Source organism: Vanessa cardui, chromosome 12, assembly GCF_905220365.1.
Source record: "Vanessa cardui chromosome 12, ilVanCard2.1, whole genome shotgun sequence".
Taxonomy (NCBI): Eukaryota; Metazoa; Arthropoda; class Insecta; order Lepidoptera; family Nymphalidae; genus Vanessa; species Vanessa cardui.
In genome coordinates, this window is record NC_061134.1 from 8,258,201 (window position 1) to 8,274,004 (window position 15,804).

Sequence of the window (15,804 nt, forward strand, 5' to 3'; positions counted from 1 at the left end):
TTTATTATATAGCATTAAGAGTTTAATAGTATTTTAATATTCTGGCAATTTTCTTCGTCTACATTGAGGTACATATAATAAGAGCTTTGTGGTAAAATATTTTCAGAAACTTCTCGCAGCGAGGTGTTATTATCCGGCGCTAATACCTCGGGACTATATGCCGATTTCGGTATGCGTTCAAGTAAATATGTCAGAATGTTTTTTTTTTTTTATTAAAGAAATAGCTTCCGTTCTTAAGATTCAATGTTTTTAGTTGTTTGAAATGTGTTGTCTACTTTTATTCTTATTTAGGCGTAATGTATTTTTATTGAAGTTGATACGACCATAAATAATTTTAAGATGTTATATCAGAAAGTTGTTACTTACCAAAAAGAAATAAAGATAGGTTTACTTAGGACATTGGCGCAATTATAAAAAACTATAGATAATACATTAAAAAAACACACACGAATATATTATTATAGTATAATATATTATAGTATAATAATATATTATTATAGTAAAGAATATATTATTTAATCTACAAAAAAAAAAAAAAAACAATGATAGAGATAACGTGTCCTAAATAGGTGTATCATTCAGCTTCCAAGAACCCAACGCTGATTTTCAATGTTATCTTATGTAGTATTAAAGAGTTCGATACCATTCCGATAATCCATGCGTATTCAACCGTGTTACTACATAGCATATCGTTGAATAACTCTCATACATGACTCCAAATCTTATATGAATAATCATATTTCATGCGATTCATCGAGCTTGAGATTTATTAAAAACACGAATTAAGCAAATGAAAGTGTCTGGTTTGGAACCTGCGTACTTTGGTTAATGTCTGTGTTTGATCCACTCTGTAACCTCGGTTCAATTTTATAACTATTTCTCATACTAAGCTTGAACGTAAACGTTTTGCCAGCGTTCGCAACAAAATCGAGCGTGATGCGATATTTTGTTTGAACATGCTGATACAATTTTATGTATTATATTAAATATATATTATAATCGACAATTTTGTAAAACATTTTGAAATAAATATCATCGGACATTAAATAACTAAGTTATATACAAACAAAATATTATGAAATTAATTAAGAATGCAACTGACAGTTCAATATTCGTTACCACCGTGACAACCCCGTAGATGTCCCTTGCTTTTACAACGTCAGAAAGGTCAACAAAATCACTCCCTTGACCACGTCACCCAGTTTTCGTACTACAATAATACATATATTTTATTATATATTTAGAAATAAAACAACGTTTTATGTTGATGTATATTTTTCAATATCAATATTTTGTATTTTATTTACTGATGTGCCAGACATTATGACCGACAATTGTTATTTTTCCGATAAATTATTCCATATAACTTGAACGCTATAAATATTGATTCCGATGTTATTTTTTGTAGTTTGATAGATGAACTGTTATTGTATATCAATAGGAACTGTTTTAAAAAAGGCCACACAGGTTATAGCCGCGTAGAATGGTACCCAGAATAATACGAATGAGTATTATTTCTACAATGTTGAAATGTTGCTATTTGTAACTATTAAATGTAAGGCGGGCTTTTCTCTGTTTTGTTTTCACTATTACTTAAAGGTCAAAGAGTTGGAAGTGCAGGCGTCACTAATATGTGATTTGAAATTCATTACAATTTTCTAAAACATTTTAAGAACGTTATAAGCTAATGTCGTTTAATTTCAATACCCTGTCGTTTAATTATCACACAGTGACGCTAATGTTACTTACTATATTAACTCGAAATAAGAAATAATTAAAATGTAATGTTTTATTATGTATTAATGAGTTGTTTAAGATCAGATAATTTCAATGGTTATTGAATAAATAAAACTGTGGTTGCAGTGGTGTACCTAGACAAATAAGGGCCCCCGATGCGGCGTTCCGTAATTCGTTATTTACGAATATCAGTTTCGTAGTAAATCCATAGGTTTTTTTAATAAATTTACCAAATTATAAATAGAAAATCACTAAATATGGACAATTAATAGATGTGACTTTAAATAAGCACTGATAACTTCAATATTTACTTAGTGGTAGGGCTTTGTGCAAGTCCGTCTTAGGTAGGTACCACCGACTCATCAGTTATTCTACCGCCAAATAACAGTACTTAGTATTGTTGTGTTCCGGTTTGAAGGGTGAGTGAGCTAGTGTAACTAAAGGCACAAGGGACATAAAATCTTAGTTCCCAAGGTTGGTGGCACATTTACGATGTAAGGAATAGTTAATATTTCTTACAGCGTCATTCTCTATGGGTGATGGTGACCACTTACCATCAGGTGGCCCATATGCTCGTCCGCCAAAAAAATAAATAATTTGGTTTCATTTTATTCAAAAAAAAAAGTAGATAAGAATATTTAAGAGTTAAATTATATTTTTTAGCCGGTCTAGATCATAGTTATTAGTGAATGTAAAAAAATTAAATGTAATGGTTCGCACATATTTCATTAAGCACTATAGGAATTGAAGTAGCACATATGTCATATACGCGAGATCGGATATTGTTTTTGTAAATATTTTTGATGGTCCTAAAATTAAAAAAAAAAATCTAATTCAAAATATGTATCCAGCGGAGTCGAAGGTCAAAGACCTTAAGTATATGAGTTTTATACAACCTGTTTGAAATATAATTATTAATTTAAACGTGAATTCATTATTTCGTAGATACCTTCGTAGCTCGTAGCACATATTCTGTAAGTTATATTAATGTATGTGCATATATTCAGTAAATAGCTTGTTTACGTAAACGCAAAAGATAAAATGTGTCTACGATTTTTCATTAGCTACGCGAAGCAAGCATCAATGACAACGTGGGTTATAAAATTAACATACATAATGAATAGATTCCCTCTACGCAACGCCATTTGTATAATGAAATAACCGTTTTGCTTAACTTTTAATGTCGTTGGTGCATATGCAAACTAAGCTGTATAGAAGTAAAAAGTAAAGTAACAGGCTGTAAATATCTCTACTGCTGAGTTAATCCTTTCTCTCCCTTAAAAGAGAAATTTGGAAACACATTTCTACACGACGTTTTCTTCGAAGTAATATAATTATAAACTCAAATCGAGCACATAAAAAATTCAGTGGTTCTTGCCTGAATTCGAACCTGTAATCAGCGGTTTAGATGCATACGTTCTAACCACTAGGCTATCTCGGCTCTCAGTCGCATAGGTTTTACTAATTAAATTATTAGTAACTCTCCATTTAAACAAACATACTCGATGTTGTTATATTTCGGTTCGAAGGGCCAGTATTATTACAAGTGTATGGATATATCTATTTATGAGCCTACGGAATGTTATGTATTTACAAATAGTTAATATTACTCAAATTGTTAATAGGTGTGGGCAGTCCACTTACATTCCATTTTGCTTTTCTGCCTTTCAAAATGTTAATTAAAAATAATATCAGTGGTAGCATTAAAGCTATCTTCCATTAGATTTGTAGTAGGTATAAACCGGTTATATTCAAATGTATTTTACTGAATTGCATCATCACGATGAGATGGCTACTTCTTCACATTGTCATTTATTCTGAAATCAATACTACTTTCTGTAGTGTTAATGATTTTTTTAAGTTTAGCTATAAAAATAAGTGTTTAAAACGTTTTTTGTTTCTCGTAAACCTTATATATTTTGTTCTTTGTCAAAATTTTAAAACGAGTAAAAAAAAAAGTCAAAATATTAAAACTTTGATTACACTTATATAAAATTAGTTGTAGCCCGCGACTTCTCTCCCATTTTATGGGTTGGATGTGCATACCAATAAGGTTCAGTGGCTTGTCTGTGAGAGAACAACAGACAAACAGAAAGTACTAATTTTGCATTTATAATATTGGCAAAGATTATTATGTATTAAATATAGTATCAAAGTTTTGTGCGCGAGTCTTATGCTTATTTAATAAACAGTTATTACGAAAATATATATTCGCGTTTAACGAGGAAGATACTGTGTTAATATGAATAAAAGTAGATAAAGACGGAAACATTTTCATACCAGAGTTATGCGTGCTTCTTTAAGCTCCACGTTCCTGCGTGCGTTATTGTGCTCCATATTGCATTCATACCACCAACTTACCGTTCATTTAATTTATTTATTACGTTTAATATATCATATAAACAAATTTAAGAACAATACACGTAATACTAATAAAATATACGGCAAGCATCTTTTTGTAAAAAGAAAAAAAAAGGTTAATTATGGTTTACAAATAAAATTGTGTGAAAATTAATATAATTAATATTTAATTAAACTTATTTAATTTACTTTTCGTAAATAAACTAAGAAGGTTCTTGTAATTTATAAAAAAAAAAACTCATCAAAGTGTGTTAAAAGATTATTTATATAAATTAATATATTTTGATTAGTTTCTTGGCTTTCATAGGTCGTTGGCTATTTATAAGGATTTCATGCAAATGTCAATGCTAGCCACGAAAACGCAATTTCTATATTAATTAGTGGAAAATTTTAATATTTGTGTCACGGTTGTCTTAATTATTGCCCCGGCGTTGATGAGTGTCGATTGGAGAAACCATTACAGCGTTTATGAAACTTGCTTAATTACACGCTTAGATCGTTGAGAGGTTACTCCGAACTTTTGGTCTTGACTCTCTTTTTTGTTTGTATTTTACAAAATCAAAATCAAAATACACTTTATTCAAGTGGGCTTTTACGAGCACTTTTGAATCGTCAATTAACAATTAAATGAAGCTACCACCTTTTCGGAAAATAGATTCTACCGAGAAGAACCGGTAAGAAACTCAGTAGTTACTCTTTTTCAACATTTAAACTATACAAAGTCATGTTAGTTAATACGATTATTTAAATATGTATATATAAATAATTAATTTAAATTAATATATCCTGCGTGGAAGTCAACAGGTATTAACTCCACGCTTTTTTATCATCTACAAAACCTTGTATCGAGTAATACGCCTTTTTTACCAATTTATTTTTTATAAACGATTTGAATTTACGAAACGGCAAAGTTAAAAATGTCTGCGGAATTTTATTATAGAAAATGATATCTTGCCCGAGAAAGATTTATTAACTTTGACAATTGTGTTCAGTACGTTTATATTATATTTACCTATTTACATTTAATATACACTGCATGAATGCTATATCGAATAGGTCCGAGATCTGCTGCATAGAAAAATATGTTGTAGTCTGTATAACGTTGAAGTAGGAATATTTATAGTTGCGTCACAATATACCTATTAACAATAATATTATTTATGTTAACAACAATATATAATATTATTAATGATGACCATTTTCAATAGAACCAGTGATAATCACTGTATAAATTCGAAATGTAAGGGTAAGCTGTTTCCGGCACCGTAAAGTCAATAAAGCCTTCTTGGGGCAAAGTTAAAAATTTTTAAAACAAAATTCCTAAGACATTTTTAACTTTGCCAATGAATAAATTTAAATCGATTGTTAAAAAATAGAATAATAAACAAGGCATACTATTCAACATAAAATTACATTGATGTTGCGAAAACTTGGAAGTAGAACTTTTTGACTTTTAGACCGGATATAAATAAAACTTGTCGCCTGCAGCTTCGTTCGCGTCTCAGCCAATGGTCGTCAGCTAACAGATGGACAGACAGACTGACAGACAGATTTAATATCTCATTTATACTATTAGCATAGATTGTATTAAATTTGAAATATTGAAAAAGTAACTACTGAGTTTCTTGCGCGTTATTCTCTTCCTTAGAATCTCCATTCCAGATCAGAGGTAACTTTCATATAAACCAGTAAAATTGTTTTGCATTATTATTGAATTATACTTCATTCATATATGACTTTATTAAAAGTAATTAGTTTTGATAAATAGTTTTGTGTAAATTTAAAAAGCGATAAAATAATTTAAATCCATCTTTTGTACAGTTTTTTACAGTTAATTATTATTATTGAAAAGTGTTGGGAGGGCCTTTCTAAATATCGACTACAAATTACCCCAAAAATGTTTTATTATTATTGTGTAAATAAATTGTTCAACGACCTAGAGGTCAATGTTTCAGGTATAATCACACGGAATTATATAGTAGTCATAAGGCAAGTCATAACACCTTTGCTAAATAATACAAAGGACTTCAGATTAAGGCTGTGTATGTGTGTGTATGTGCGTGTATGTGTATATGTAGTAGCATAATTTCAAATTAACCGTATAAGACGGTTGAAAATCCGATTATCTACAGACTTAGAATGCACACTCACGCATGTATACAAACAAACAGACAAGGTTTGGAATAATTATGCTTAATTAGAGGTTAAATCTTGAGGAAAATTTAGATTTTTTATTTCATAACCTTTATTGCTTTTTTTCAAAACTAACTACAATGAAAATTATTATTGTTTAACACAACTTCGGAAGTAATATAGTATTGTTAAAATATGTAAAATAAAAGATTTAAATGATAAGATTTTTGTATTACCTTATTAAATATTGTTCACGTACCGAGTCCGAATAAGTAAGTCCACGTTAAGTCAAGTTATTTCAGCAGTGTAATATATTTTAAATATAATTTCTCGAGCTGAGATGGCCCAGTGGTTAGAACGCGTGCATCTTAACCGATGATTGCGGGTTCAAACTCCGGCAAGCACCTCTATATATGTGCTTCATTTGTGTTTATAATTCACCTCGTTCTCGGCGGTGAAGGAAAACATCGTGAGGAAACCTGCACGTGTCAAATTTCATCGAAATTTTGCCACATGTGCGTTCCACTAACCCGCAGTGGAACAGCGTGGTGGAATATGTTCCAAACCCTCTCCATAATGGAAGAGGTATCCTTATCTCAGCTGTGGGAAATGTACAGGCTGCTACTTTACTTTACTATCAATGGTATTATTCTAAACACATCATCTTGCTCATTGCGGTTTTCCATCATAGCTTGGGATTCACGAGTACTAAGCAATCGCTATCTCTTAAAAAAATATTGTAAAGTTTGTAATATATCTTAATCTAGTTTTATATAGGCAATACGCTTTTATAACTAATTAATCAATGACATTTGATATGACGGACGTAAATATTTTAGGCATGGTGTAAATATCCAAAAATAAAAAAGTTTTAATTTATTGGGCACCTAATTATACATTGTTTAGACCGAACTGGTGTCTTCTTGTTATTTATGGGACATGTAATATTATGATTGGGCGTGTTACGCTTGGCATTGAAAATTTGAGAAATTGTTTAATGCGGTACAAAATAATACGTTTCTTTTTCATTAATTATTGACATAAAAAAATTACGAGTATGTGATAGATTTAAAATATCCATCCATGTTTATTTTCTTTCAATTGAAATAGAGAGTATAGCATCCAACTTATTTACAAATACCTATTGGTTATTTGAATTGAATGTAATCCAAATATTTAATGAAATGTATTGACAAAGACAGGAAATATTATATTTTTTTCGTTAAGTTGTTCTTTCGTTTGCATTAGATAAAGTAATCATAATTTAAGCAAAGTAGGTATATTGCGCAAAAATAGCATCAGTAAATTAGATAGCTTGATTATATGAGTATGTATATCGTAAAGGTGTGTAGGAACAGCGTCTGACATACTTCGCGGAATTATTCCTTAATTTTATTCTTATTTCTTGTAATTTTTTTTCGCCATTTATTTAAATTTCTTTGCGGCAGCCAATGATGTTGTAGTAAACAGATATGTTATTAAGGCGCAAAAAGTGAAGACTAGAAAACGTCCTAATTGGGATGTTTGCCCTTAGTCGTTTTACGTAGTAATACGTTATAATACATCATAACTACGTAGTAAAACATCTAGTTATCCCTTTTACTTATTGTTTTTATCAAACTATCATTTTTACTTTTAACGAAATGTAAAAATAAACTAAAATAAACGGTCCCCGGCGCGGCACACTTTTTTCTGTTGTTTAGTACGGATATAACATATCTTTTTATTAGAATATCATTGGAGGCAGCCAAATTCTTGAAGATTCTCGAGTATAGTAATGAATATAGTGCTTGTATGTAAATTGTCGTTGAATTAAAGGTTGTTATTTAAATATGATAATGAAAGCCAAAAAAGTATATCTCATGGAATGCTAATATGATACATATCATATATATCATATATCATATATCACTTAGTTGTTAACCGAGTTTCAAACAATTGTTATAAGCGAAATACAACAGATTGACCGTTGCAAAATCTTGGAAAGTCAATCTTTTCGAGCCGTAGACTTGTAACTATACAACCTCCTTCTTTTTGAAATCTGTTGATAATATAATATTATCTAATAAATTTTGAGCCGAGATAGCTCAGTGGCTAGAACGCGTGCATCTTCAAGACCGTTTGTGTAGGTTCCAACAATTCATCATAGCAATACTTAATATTGTAGTGCCAGTGCCAGTTTCTAGTGTAACAAGGCGTAAGTCGCGCTTTGACGATGTGAGGAAGGTGGCCTATTTGCCTTCCTATATCATAATCTAAATATAAAAATTTGTATACTATTGACGTGTCCTAAAAATATTACTTAAAATTAAATCTCAAGTGTGAATGGAGTGTATTTCAAATATATTTATTATAATAAAGACAATCTTTTGAATGGCGAGGGTAGCCAAGGGCTATTTATTTTAAGAAAAAGTTTGAAGCATATTTACTGCATATACGCACATGTGAAAGAATTTCATCCTGCTGGGTACAATTTGATGTATTATATTAAATCACGAACAGCACTGCGTGATTCAGATTATCCTTATCTTTACATAATATAAAACAAAGTCGCTTACCGCTGTCTGTCCCTAAAATGTTTAGTTCTTTAAAATTATCCAACGTATTTCAATGCTGTTTTATAAATATATCATAAATATATAAGTGTATCGAGGGGAAAGTTTTTGTATATAACACAGTGGACAATATAGAAAAGAAACACTGATAATTTTAGAAGTTTCTAATGTGATGTCGTAAATAAGCAAATCCTGAAGTATATTTCAACATTGCATCCATGCGAATTTGCGTCGGGTCGCTAGGGTACAATATAAGGGACAATGTGTTAGTTCCTAAGATTGACCCAACGACTATGTACGGGAACGTTAATATAGTGCCAATGTCAAAGGGCGGTGGTTTCCTCTTAAAATCATATGACACATCGTCAGTCTGCTATCCTTTGAGTAATAAAAAAAGTTTGCACACGATGATGTTTTGGCTTAACACTAGTAAAAATAATAAAATTGTTATGTTCGTTTTGATTTGAACCCAGGACCTGTAATCATGGTCCACATGTTCGATCGTTTCAATGTTTGAAAATTGATTCAGGGAACTGTCTGTTAATATATAATAAAGTATATTTCATACGATTATTATATTAATACTTTAATGCCTAGATTTATTAAATCTGTTCAGTGCGATTCTGTAAGAAATCAATTCGAATCTCACTCATGAAATAGTGACATCCGACTTATTATGGTACGCCATTTTGGTACCTATACATTTTATTGCCATTAGAAGCGGTGAGAATCGATTTTCTTGTTGCATAAAATATGTTAAAGCGTTATTAAGTAAAAAATACCGAACGGTACTTTAACATCATGAAAATATTTTATTTTTTATGGTATAGGTTGGCGGATGTGCATATGGGCCACCTGATCTAAAGTGGTCACCATCCCCCTTAGACAATGACGCAGTAAGAAATATCAATGTTCCACCAACCTTGGGAACTAAGATGATATGTCCTTTGTGCCTGTAGTTACACTGGTTCACTCACCCTTTAAACCGGAACACAACAATACTGCGTACTTATGCAATCCATTTATAATTTAAATAAAACAATATATGTAGCAGACAGTCATTTTTAAGTTGTCTTAGATATAAAGTTATAATTTATACGCATACATTCATAAATACATATAAGAGTATGGTAAAGAACAAATTTCACTTTCAAATGTAATTTCAAATTCAATGAATTATAAAGTATTTTTATAGCTTGTCACCCTACAAACATAAATCGTTTCTAAGTCATGTATGATTTCTTTATAAATTTAAAGTATACAGAGAACAAATTTAGATGTCTCTTACGAAGATTGAGTTTTGAGTTTGATTTTGAGACGCTTATTTAAATATTATTCTAAATTTTTTTTTTGTATATAATATAAATTCTATGTAAAAAAAGCTGTATGGTTTATTTTAGAATATAAAGCATAAGATTTCATTGTATTTAATCCGTAAAGATTTGTCAGGTCATTTATCAATTTAATTATAATCAATATAATATATTTTTTTAAATAAAACATTTTCTATTTTAATGCAGTAGGTATAATTTCGTCGCTTCGATGAATCCTGTAAGATATTTGCCTAAAGTATATCGGTGCAACCTACAACCGTTTCAATGTATGTATCCTGACATACAATCCAATAAAAAAAAAGTACAATTTGACTGTAACTAATTATATATACTTATTGCATTCATATAAAACAATCAAAAAGTAGAAATGCGAAATGCGCAAACAAAACTTTTGGCGCGCTGCTTATGACGAATTTGCCGCTTTTTACGTTGTTCGAGTCAATTCTATTATCTAGAGTGCTCTTGAGATTTAATAACCGCACTTGACACGGAGTGCGATACAAATCTGTATTCCATTCGAAAGCTATATGCTGCCGAATGATGTCATGGGCATTGCGTCAATAGATAGAGCGTTGAAGGGAGAAAGAGTTTCCACCAATCGTAAATGTCCAATGTATTACGTAGACATTATCAAAAAATTGCATTAGTAAAAATACGATGAAACTGTATCTTTTGAAAATGAAAGTATTTTAAATACGATACCGATATAAATTAGTTTATTCAACGAATCAAATGTGATTTTTATATAATAATGAATTTCTTCGAAAATTTTTGATTTTATGGTATAGGTTGGCGGACGAGCATATGGGCCATCTAATGGTAAGTGGTCACAATCACCCATAGACAATGACGCTGTAAGAAATATTAACTATTCCTTACATCGTCAATGTGCCACCAACTTTGGGAACTAAGATGTTATGTCTTGTGCTTGGAGTTACACTGTCTCACTCACCCTTCAAAACGGAACACAACAATACTGAGTAATAATTTTAAAATAATGCTTTTGCTAATTATAGTTGAAACACACGCGACCCTGTACTAAAAGTGCAAATAAAAGATATAATACCCCGTCTTATTGGCGACTAGTGACAGGAAAACTTGTTCGTTTTCGTCCAGAAAATTAGAGTTACAATTAAACGCCGAGAGCACTCTTGACACCATTTCGTGCAATAATGATTTGAACGAATTTTATTTTCATTTTTAAGAGTATTTATGCTATGTAGGTATTTCAATTATATTTATATAAAAAAATATACGTATATTAGGTGCGTTACCGATATAAGATACATCTAAAAATGAACCATTTTTGAGTTATCGCGTTTTTTTGCTTTGATAAATAATGCATGTGGGGGTAAAATTATTGCATATAGTCACCCCTATCACCTCCTAACGGATATACGTCGAATTAGCAATAAACCTGCATACATAATTTCTCTCGTTAAAGAAAAAAAATAATCGAATCAAATAACAGAAATAGGTATATCATTTTTAATTATAATTAATCATATCTTTTGGGGCTTATCAATGAATCAATAACCCGAAATTTGTTAGCATACTTCATTGTATATCGATGTATATTATTAAGCGGTAATTAATGTTTCCGAAAAAGAATATCAATCATTTTAATAGACGTTGTTTAGATTTGTTTGTATATTGTTGTTGGGAAAATAAATACAATGTTTATAAATACACAAAAACATAACAACAACAGCCTGTAAATTCCCACTGCTGGGCTAAATGCCTCTTCTTCCTGTTGAACAACACGGCGCTGTTCCAATGCGGGTTGTTGGAATACATATGGCAGAATTTTTATGAAATTTATCACATGCAGGTTTTCTCACGATGTTTTTCTTCACTGCTGAGACGAATTATAAAGACAAATTAAGCACATGAATCAGCGGTGCTTCCCTGGGTTTGAACCCGCAAACGTCAGTTAAGATACACGCGTTCTAACCACTGGGCCATCTCGATTCTCGAATAAATACACACCATACATTTATACATAGTTAGTATATAGTATGGAATCATTATACATATTACATTAATATAACGTTTATTACTGTAAAAAACAAATCTATTTCAATAATGTTACTCCTTGTATTATAATCTCGGTGTAATTTAAACTTATTCGTGCATATTTTTATCAAGGCGATTTAAAGTTAGTAAGTTGAGCATTTAAAACTTCGTTTTCTTAGATAAAGTTTATGCATCAAATTTTAGCAAAGTAACCTGCTGAATGTAGATGGCATTGGATTCACGTTAAATATAACTTTACGCAATCTCATTAAACGTGTGCGGATGCCACTTCGAGGATTTATTGCGGGTATTGAGGGTTGTAATGTACATTGTCATTGACTAAATAAATTATATCAGTGTATATAATAAACATTCATTTCACATATATTTGAAATTAGAATAAAAATTATCTAAATATTTATATAAATAGGAGGTTTGATTGATAACATTAATACTGACAACATTCTCATCTGATCATGAGAAGAATTGAAATAATAACGATACTAAGTATTGGACAATATCAACAATGTATGACTACTCTGTTCTCAATGTAAGTAGCTAAAGCACTTATGTTGTGAAAAATTATAAGTAACGACGGTACCGCAAACACCCAAGACAATATAGAAAACTAATAAACTTTTTCTACATCGACTCGGCCGGGAATCGAACCCGGACCTCGGAGCAGCGTACCCATGAAAACTGGTGTACCACTGGTGTGGTGGTGACCACGGTGGAACTAAAATTTCATATTACACACTTAATTGTAACTCACCGCTTATATATTACAACGCTATCACAGTATATTAACTTATATACTTAATATATAATTTGTATACATAGAATATTAGTAGAAGTTATAAAATAAACAGAAAAATTTACATCCCCGTTTCGTTGTTACTACTATTTACAGCGAGTTTTATTTACAGTGTAATTAATAATGATAATAAGGTCACATTATTGTTGGAATAAAATTAATAAGTTTTGTACGTATGTTTTTGTATAGATTTATATGTCGGGTAAAATTACAGAGTATATTATTTTGTGTAATATTTAAATAAACTTTATTATGACGTCGTCTCGAGTTTTGTATTTGCTACGTTAGTAGTTTGGGCGCCCGTAAAATTGGGTTGCTTACGATATTATAAGAAATTGCAAAATAAAAACAAACATATACATTACGATGTATATTAGTATCACAATATTAAGGTCTTTCTTTCTTTCACTCATTCATTTAAACACAAAATTAAAAACTATAAAAGAATAACTACATATTTTATTAAAAAAAAAAAAACAAATGATAACAATGAAATAATAATAACAAACAAATATATTAACTAATAATTACAATTGGTAATATATTTTTTTATTTAATACTTTATTTTATTGAAATAAATAATAATATCGAATCGTGAGGTATAATTTTAAACGGCATCCATATTTCCTGTGCAGAGTGCAGATATGCGTTAAATTAAAACATTTCCGAAGATTTCCGAACATTATTAATTCGCTGATAAGAATAAGTTCCTTGAAAATTGGAAAAGTTGATTAATGAATTCCTATTGTGACAGATGATCCTCGGATTTATTGTGGGCGACAGATTTCGAGGCAGGCCGGTATGAAAGCAAGACTTTATGTTAAAGATATATGTTGTATGTTTAGATTCCTCGAAATAATTAGAATAGCCATTCATTTGTATTCAATTTGTTCTCCTGGATTACTTTCTTTAATTTCAATTTAATTTACTATAAGTATAGTAATAATAATAATAACTTAACGTTTTAAAGCAATAATACAGTTCAAACATATATTTAAAAAGATATACACAAATAAACTCATGCAAAATGAGTTGTTAATTATTTTGTCGGCACTACCGAAAATCGATGACGAGATCTTTAAGGCATTTTCTCTCTGTTGAACCAGCTTTCGCCTTCAAATTTTCTGCATCGGTATAATTTTGAAACTTTCAAGGATAAAACCTTCTCATTTCTTAAAGACCAACAACGTCCATGGTATGGGCGGTAGTAGTCTCTTTCCATCATGTTAGCTCGCTCGTTTCCAACCTATTCCAGAAAAAAAAGTATTTAAATACCTATCATTTGAATAGTACAGATTTTCCGTATTCCGTGATTATTATTTTTTTGTTTATATAATATATTTGCATTTGTTCTAATCATAATATATATGCATCTATCTGTTCGGATAGAAGAGAGCGTAAGTAAAAGCAACAAAATAAACAAACAAATTCTTAGCACTTATCTATTTCTAAACTAATTGTACTTATACTCATAAATAAATACTATTGTTGCAATTAAACAAAATGCACCCGAGTGAAGATGGATTGGTTTACTGATGAAAAATAAGACGAAAATTATTGTAATATTATTGCTTTATTTTAACTAGACAAAGTATACAGTGCTTAGAGCTAAAAATCTAAGTAATATTAATTGTAGTATAATAACGTTTTAATTAGTTGAAATGTTCAAGTTAGCGAATACAAGTGTAAAACCCTGTTAACAACTCTCTAATGGGCAAAGACCTCTTAGTGCACATTCACACAGGCGGTCCGTTTACAGATCCATCGCAAGCTTACCACGTCGGGTTACAAGTAGTGTTTCAGCGTTGTATTCTCCGCAAAAAAAGATTTTTTACAGAGGGCACCTATATCCTGGGGCACCTCACTTATTATATAAGATAAACCATAATGATAAGTTTCTTGCCGGTTTTTCTTTCTAGTATCTGAATTCCAAAGGCAGCTTGACCATTCAAAAGTGCCTGTAAAAGCCTATTTGAACAAAGTATAATTTTATCTTGATTCTTGATCAGTGAGGCCCCTAATGTATGTCAGCCGGGGTTTTTTATAACGTGCATCTTTGATAAAGACGGGCCTGCATATTTTCAGAATTATTTTAAACGGAACCGTCGCTACTGGAGTGTATGTTCACATTGTATTTCTAGAACCATTTTTAACAATGACTGATGGACCTGTTATACGGGCCATTGTATGTGTGAGCTCGTGTGTACAAATACATACCTACGACATCATCGAAATAAAAAGTGTATTATAAAACGAACTTCCGAAACAGACCGCTGTGTGAATGTAGCCTTACTTGTAATATAACATCACAAGTAATGCTACTTACATTGCTTGATGCGTGTTGCTTCATTGTCTGGATTACAAATCATCATTTAAACTAAGGAACATATTTTCATTAAAATAATTATGATTTTAAAGTATTTAACTTTTTTTTTGTATTCGTTGACATGAAACTTAGTACAGAAAATGTAACCCAATTTGAAGTTGCCGTGTTAATATAAGGATGAGCGTATAGCGACTAAAAAAACTAAAAGGTCTAATAATGCACTACAACTATTATTATAATGTATTTATTTAAAATTAATTATACCACTAAAGATCTATTTGTTAATTACTACAATAATAATAATTATTATTTTTATAATGTAGGCATGTATGAAATAATAAAGCTTTATTATTATTATTATATAAAGATACATTACGCGTAAGCTAATACAGCGCACATTATTATTATTATGCATAACTTTTAATGTACCCTATACTGCTACTGATATTGTGAAAAATTATTAATTTTACAGACTCACTAACGTGTAATATACATATGTAGTTATCACATTTAATAGTATTTTTTATT